The sequence below is a fragment of the Elephantulus edwardii genome, unplaced genomic scaffold (genome assembly GCF_000299155.1).
Source record: "Elephantulus edwardii isolate Elephantulus edwardi_28Jun2011 unplaced genomic scaffold, EleEdw1.0 scaffold00265, whole genome shotgun sequence".
NCBI classification, from domain to species: Eukaryota; Metazoa; Chordata; class Mammalia; order Macroscelidea; family Macroscelididae; genus Elephantulus; species Elephantulus edwardii.
Genome location: NW_006400015.1, coordinates 352,718 through 359,309, shown reverse-complemented (window position 1 = coordinate 359,309; position 6,592 = coordinate 352,718).

Genomic DNA, 6,592 nt, shown 5'->3' with positions numbered 1-6,592 from the left:
TTTCTGGAAGGTGGACCATGACTAAGGAAGACCTAGGAAGCACCGGTGGTGGTGGTGAAGCCGTCCTCAGGCTCTGTGGTGCTCACGCCCACCGCGGGGTCCTCTGTGCCGCTCCGTCCTGGTGGGGTTCTCTCCCTCTTCTATGCTGACTTACTACCATTCCAAGACTGATGGGAAGAAGACCCAAAGAACTTTCTGAAGAAGAGGAAAACATATAATCCTCTCTGTGGACCACACCGCAGCACAGCTGGACCACTAGGCAACACTATGTAAATGGAGAAAAGACTGAAGGTGTCCAGTCTTTGGTTTTACGTGGCTACACCATCAATGCCCATGGTGGCAGAAGTCAAGAACACAAATAGCGTATTGTGTTGGTCAAAGCTGGTGCCAGGACTGCTCCAAAGTGCTGAAGTGCAAGGTTGTCAGCTTAAAGACTAAGGTGCAGTTGACCCAAACCATGGTATTTCCAGTTGTTTTATACACTTCTGAAAGTTGGGCAAGTAATAGGGAAGTTGGACAATGAATAGCGAAGACAAAACAATAATGAAAGGCTTTGAATGGCAGTATTGGTGGAGAATGGTGACTATTCCATGGACTGGCAAAGGAACCAATAAGTCTTTCTTGGAAGCAGCACAAGCTGAATGCTTCTTTGGATCAAAGACCTCCTCTCATACCGTGTGGGCCTGTGATCGGGGTGGGGGAGTGGCTGGGGCCTGGAGAAGGCTGTCACAGCACTTAAGAAGGGTGTGTGTGAAGTGACAGGCAGAGGAGATGAGGCACTCACACTGCTTCTTCTTGGCAAACGACAGCTCAGCCAGAGCTCAGAATTCCAGAGTAGCGGACCCGGAGTGGGATAGACAAGGTGGGGGCGGGTATTGCTTCATCTGCTGATGGGTTGAAATGTTACTAAAACCCCCACTGTGCTGCAAATGTTATGAATAAAGCATTCTGTTAATTAGACATAAGTCATTAATTAACCACTGGACCAATCGGTAGCATCAGGATGGATGGTGAAGAGATTGAGATTGTTCACAGCTTCAGTTTGCTCGGCTCCACGGTCAACACTCTTGGCACCAGCAGTCAGGAAATCAAAAAACGTATTGCGATGGGAAAGTCTGCGGTTAGGGTCCTCTCTAAAGTACTCAAGAGCAACGGTGTCTCTCTGGAGACTAAGGTCCGCCTGATACAGGCCATAGTTTTTGCAATCACTTGTTATGCATCAGAGAGTTGGTCAATGACTAGGGAGGATAGAAGGAGAATTGACGCCTTTGAGCTGTGGTGCTGGAGAAGAGTATTGAATGTACCATGGACTGCCAAGAAAACAAACAAATTCATCGTAGAGAGAATTAAACCAGGCTGCTCCTTGGAGGCAAGGATTCTGGGGCTTCGTCTGACATACTTTGGACATGTTGTAGGGAGAGACAGGTCTTTAGAGAGGGACATCATGCTGGGTAGAGTGGAGGGACAGCGCAGGAGGGGAAGACCCTCTATGAGGTGGATTGATTCAGTGACTGGGGTAATCAGGATGGGTGTGTCAGAGGCAATGAGATTGGCACGGGATAGAGCAGGGTTTAGGGCTGTTGTGCATAGGGTCGCTATGAGTCGCAAACGACTCGACGGCACATAACAACAACAACAACAACTTGGTCATTAAAACCACACGCATGATCTCTCAGAGCGTCGGAGTCTCTGTTTCTGTCCTTTGTTTATTGTGAGAAACTGAGGCATACTCTGGTGGTCTAGTGGTAAAAACCTGCACTGCAACCCCAAAGACATCCATCCGGTTCGAATCCACCTGCTGCTCTTCACCAACCGATCAGTGCTTGCCACTTGTCTGTTTAAACCTCCCCACCCTGCCTCAAAGTTGCTCATCGCCACCAAGACAAAGCCCAAGATTTAGTCTGTTTTTTTTCACCAGATGCCTCGGAGTCAGCCCAGTCCACTGCGCAGTGTAGACCCTTTCGTTCCGCACGCATTCCCATCCTGCTCAGAGGCAAATCCTCCCCATCCTTGCTGACCATCACCACTTTGTCCAGGCGGCCACCCTGTGCCACCCTCTGCTTCCTCATCCCTCCGTGTCACCTGCCTGAATATCGAGGCCCAGAGAGTCTCTACCCATGACTGTGAGGACTGCCTGGTAGATTGCCTGGTGCTCCTGTCCCCGCTGTACAGTGTCCGCGACGCTGAGAGGGACACGGAAGATGGAGAGGTGTGTGTGGGAATGGACGCACGGGACCTTCTTCTGCCCTGTGTGACAGGGGTCAGCTTCAGGCCTGAGCAGGTGAGCCGTTCACAGGACCGGCCCCAGGAGCCTGAGAGAGGAGGTGGGGTACATGCCCAGGGAGACCCAGGAATCAAGCTTGCTGGCAGCTTAGGGATCATCACTTTGGGGCTCCGAAGGGGAGACCGGCTGGACTCTGCCCTGGACGTGCCTCTTCCCCAGGCCCCCTGTGAGTGGAAACTTTCCCACCTCTCATAACACCAGAACTTAGCCTGGCACTGTGTAGAAATCACACCACGAGGTCGGCTTTGTGCATGAAACAGTAAACGTGCCTCAGACATTCCTCCTGCTGAAAGCCCTCACCGCACTTGGGGACAGCCTTTGGGGGAGACTTCCTAGGTTGATGGGGACTCAGGGGATTAGGAATCCGAGGTTTGGGTTTTAGGATCCACATGGTGGAGCTGGGTAGCTGTCCTTCTGTGAGAGGACATGTAAAGCGAGAGGCTGCCCTCCAGCGTCGGAACAAGGTCAGCTCAGCACCTTCCTGCTCCACCTGCTGGGACTGCGGCTTGTTCCTGAGAATGAACTGATCCAAGTGCAGGGGGGTGTTCTGGCAGCGCACGCTTGTCTCATGGAATTCAGGAGGGGGGCGGCCATGCCCGGGACTAGGGACCTGGGGGCGCAGCTCCGTGTCTCTTCTGCTCGTGCTGGTCCAGACCTCTCTCTTCCTGCCATCTGCAGGCCAGTCCTCCCTGCCTCCTTTGAACATCCCACATGGGTGAGAAAGTGATTTTTAGCACTGTAACATTTTTATTTTGGAAAAAAAATTATGTAAAAAAGTGGACTTTTTCTTCCTAAAAATAAACAAACAGAAACAGTTAGTTGTGAACTTAAGTCTGCATAGACTTCTCGAACTGGAAGGCTAGTTGGGCCACAGAACAGTTTCAAGGTCCCTCATACAGCTGCTTTGGGACCACCCCTCACAGCCACCCTGACGTCTGCCGGCCTTGCATGTTATGGGGCTTTTATCTCTTTGAGAATGACACAGACACAGAGCACGTCCCAAAGACATGGTCTTGTCACCAGCGCAGGACCTTTGGGACGCATGAAGCTGAAGAGTGTGTCAATAGTTCCTTTCTTGTTGTTGTTGTGTCGATGTTTCTTGTCTGTGCCTTTGAGTTGCCTGCAACAAACAGAGTGCCTGTGTGCAACAGCATGCCCTGTCTTGAGCCATTCTCACCGACTCTGGCGCACCTACCCTCATTACCCCAGTCACTGTGTCAATCCATCTCATCCAGGGTCTTCCTCTACTGAGCTGTCCCTCCACCCTTCTGAGCATAATGTCCTTCCCATTCTTGGCCACATGACTGAACTATGTGAGATGGAGCTTCAAAATCCTAGCCTCCAAGGAGCAGCTTGGTTTTATCCTCTCCAGGATGGATCTGTTTGTTTTTTGGGATCCACATATGTTCAATGCTCTTCTCCACCACCAAAACCTCAAAGGCATTGATTCTTCTGTCATCGTTAGACGTTGTCCAGCTCTCTGATGCACAGACAGCACTGTGAAGACCTTGGCCTGGACCAGGTGAACCGTGGTCATGGACACTGGTGCTCTTTAAAGCACTTTGTAGAGGTGGGTCTCTGACAGCAGACTTCCCTAATGAAATACGTCAGCTTAGCTGGCCTAGCCCAGCTACCTCAGCTCCGGGACCTGCTCAGATTCCCTGCACAATGCCAGATTCAAGCAGAAAAATCAAAGAAACCTGTGGCTTAAACCCAGCCCGGGGCAGGCATTTCGATTCCAAGTACTGTTCTCATTTCTTGCTTGTCTTTCCTCTCCCTCGTTGCCTGGTCTCAGTACAGCGTGATGTCTGCTACTCAGCACTGTCCTGCTTCCAAATCCATTGACTCTGCCAGCGTACGGTGCTGCCCGGACCCAGTGAGAACTAAAGGCAGCCTTCCACCCGGCTTGGTCTGTCAGCCGCAAGTCACGTCACAAGCATCAAGCCTTGAGTCCCCAAAGTCAAGCATCTCAAAGCCTTTGTCAGAGGAGCTGGGGCCTTTGATCCCGATGAAGACGGTGATGGGTGATGGGGCACAAGAGGGGACCCCAGGTGTGGGTGAAGCAGCCCCCCTTCCTCCATGCAGAGCAGCCCTGTGCCCTGTGGCATGTTACCACCTCTCCTCAGGAAGGTTTCTCTGAAGAAAGAATTTCAACGCCAAAGGAAAAGGATTCCCACAGTTAACACCCACCAGCCGTGGGCCTGCAGGCAGCTCTGGCCTCAGCTCTCGTCTGCCGCATCTGCCTCGGGTTTCTTTTGAAGAGTCTTCTGAACTGGAAGATGATTCTCTGAGTTCTGCCTTCTGCACGGCCTGGTCCTCCCCCGCCCCTCCCTTAACACACACTTTGGTGTGTTCACGAAGGATTTGCTTTTGAGGCTTACAAAAAATAACATGAATGTTATTTGTAGAAAAATCATAAACCAGAAAAATAGGAGAAGACTGAAGAAAAAAAATCATTCCCCCAGTGCCTGCGGCCCAAGATTTACCATCGGGTCCAGCCATCACAATTCAAAATACATGCGACTACGTCCCTTTCTTCTATTTCCAGGGCCCCTGGTGGGAAGGAGGCGTGGGATGCCTAGTGTGGAGGAAGCTGCCTGGCTAACCACAGCGGGCGCCTCTCTGCTGGTTCGAATCCACCAGCGGCTCCTCAGGTTAGATGGGCAGGCTCCTGCCCTGCAATTTCCAGCCTCTGGAGACCCTCTGGAGAGCCAGCTGGCAGTGCCCGAGGACAGCAGTGGGAGAGGGGTCGAGATGGTGGTGGTTCACGCACTTGGTGTCTAAGGGAGAGGTCAAGGTCACGTGTCCTGAGAGCTGCCTCAGAGGAGAGACAGGACCAGCTGCCCCGGCCCGTGGGTCCTCGCCGCCTGGTGGCCCCCAGCGGCTCTGCCCTCCTCACGGGCTCCCCGGCTCCAGAGCTGCTGGGCAGCCGGGGTGCTGGGTTTGTTCAGCAGTGAGTTTAGCTCCAGCCTCTATTCCGGCCTCATAAGTGATCTTGTCACACCCCTTCTGTCTCCTTTCATCTCCTTATATCAGTCTGCTACATGAGAAACACAACATACCAGTCTGCTTTTGAAAAACCTCAGTGGACGCACAGCCCCCAGCCCCGTGCGCCGCAGACACATGGCCCGGCGTCGTGAGCTGTGTGTGCACACACACCCCCCCTTGCACTCTGAGGGCCTCGGGCCATTCCGAGCGGATTCTTCGGCTTGGCCACTGCAGCAAGTGGCTGACGTGCTGCCCAGAACCTCAGTCCTGCACCCACTGGCACCGCCAAGGTCCAGGGGCAGTGCCATCCCCACTGAACGGGAAGCCCTCGCTCGGCCTGGCTTCCCAAGTCTCCGCTCCTAGTGTGGATCCGGCCTGACCTTCAAAGAAAGCTTCCAACATAGACAGCAGCCCGCAAAAGGGTGGTGAAGCTTTGACAGCGCTGGGATTTGTCACTGGTGTTCCCTCTGACGCCCTTGATGCCGGCTGACTGCCACCATCAGTGCTCTCTGCAGCCCCACGGCCGGCTTGCGGGGACAGTGAGTTTGGCCGTAGCATCTGTGGGGTGGACTCCACAGCCCACATGCTTGCTGAGTCTCGCGCACCCTGGACCTTCAGTGCTGGTGAAGTCACGAGACACAGAAGACGTGTGGCCTCGGGGAATCTCTGCCTCAACTCCATTCCGTAAGAAACGGAGAATCTCTCATCGTGGGTATGAGCTCCATCTCACGTCCCCTGAGGACTTACCTGGTCACAGAAGAGGCGCCGTGGTGGCGCGGTCGATAGGCACTTACACGGTGTCCTTTTCACTAATCACAGAGGTTGGCGTTTTGACTCCACCGGCGGTCCCGTGGGAGGAAGGTGCTCCAGCCAGTTTCCTAGTTGTAAGACATTATCCCACCAGCAGCACAGACGAGCGGAGCAGAGGTGTCCACGCATGGTTGAGATGGTGCCCCTAGCTGCCGCAGACAATCTGTAATCAAAGTGACATCTGAACTTCCAGTGAGTCTGGGAGAAGCTTATTGATAGATGTGAAAGGGCACTTCTTTCCGAATGCCAGACAATAGATGTAGAAGCAACGATGGGAATAGGAAATCCGTATTAGAGCACCCCGGGAATAACTAATTGTTCTAGGAAAGAGTCACTCGTTAGCAGGTGAAAATTTGACAAGAAAGACATGCCTATGTAGCCTTTAAGTACTGACTGAAATATTTACAAACTACACTTGGGGAAAGGAGAGCTTTTTTTTTTCTCTATAATTATATTTTATTAATTTTCATAAACATTTACAGAGATTTTGGGTTTCCATTCATTCATTGT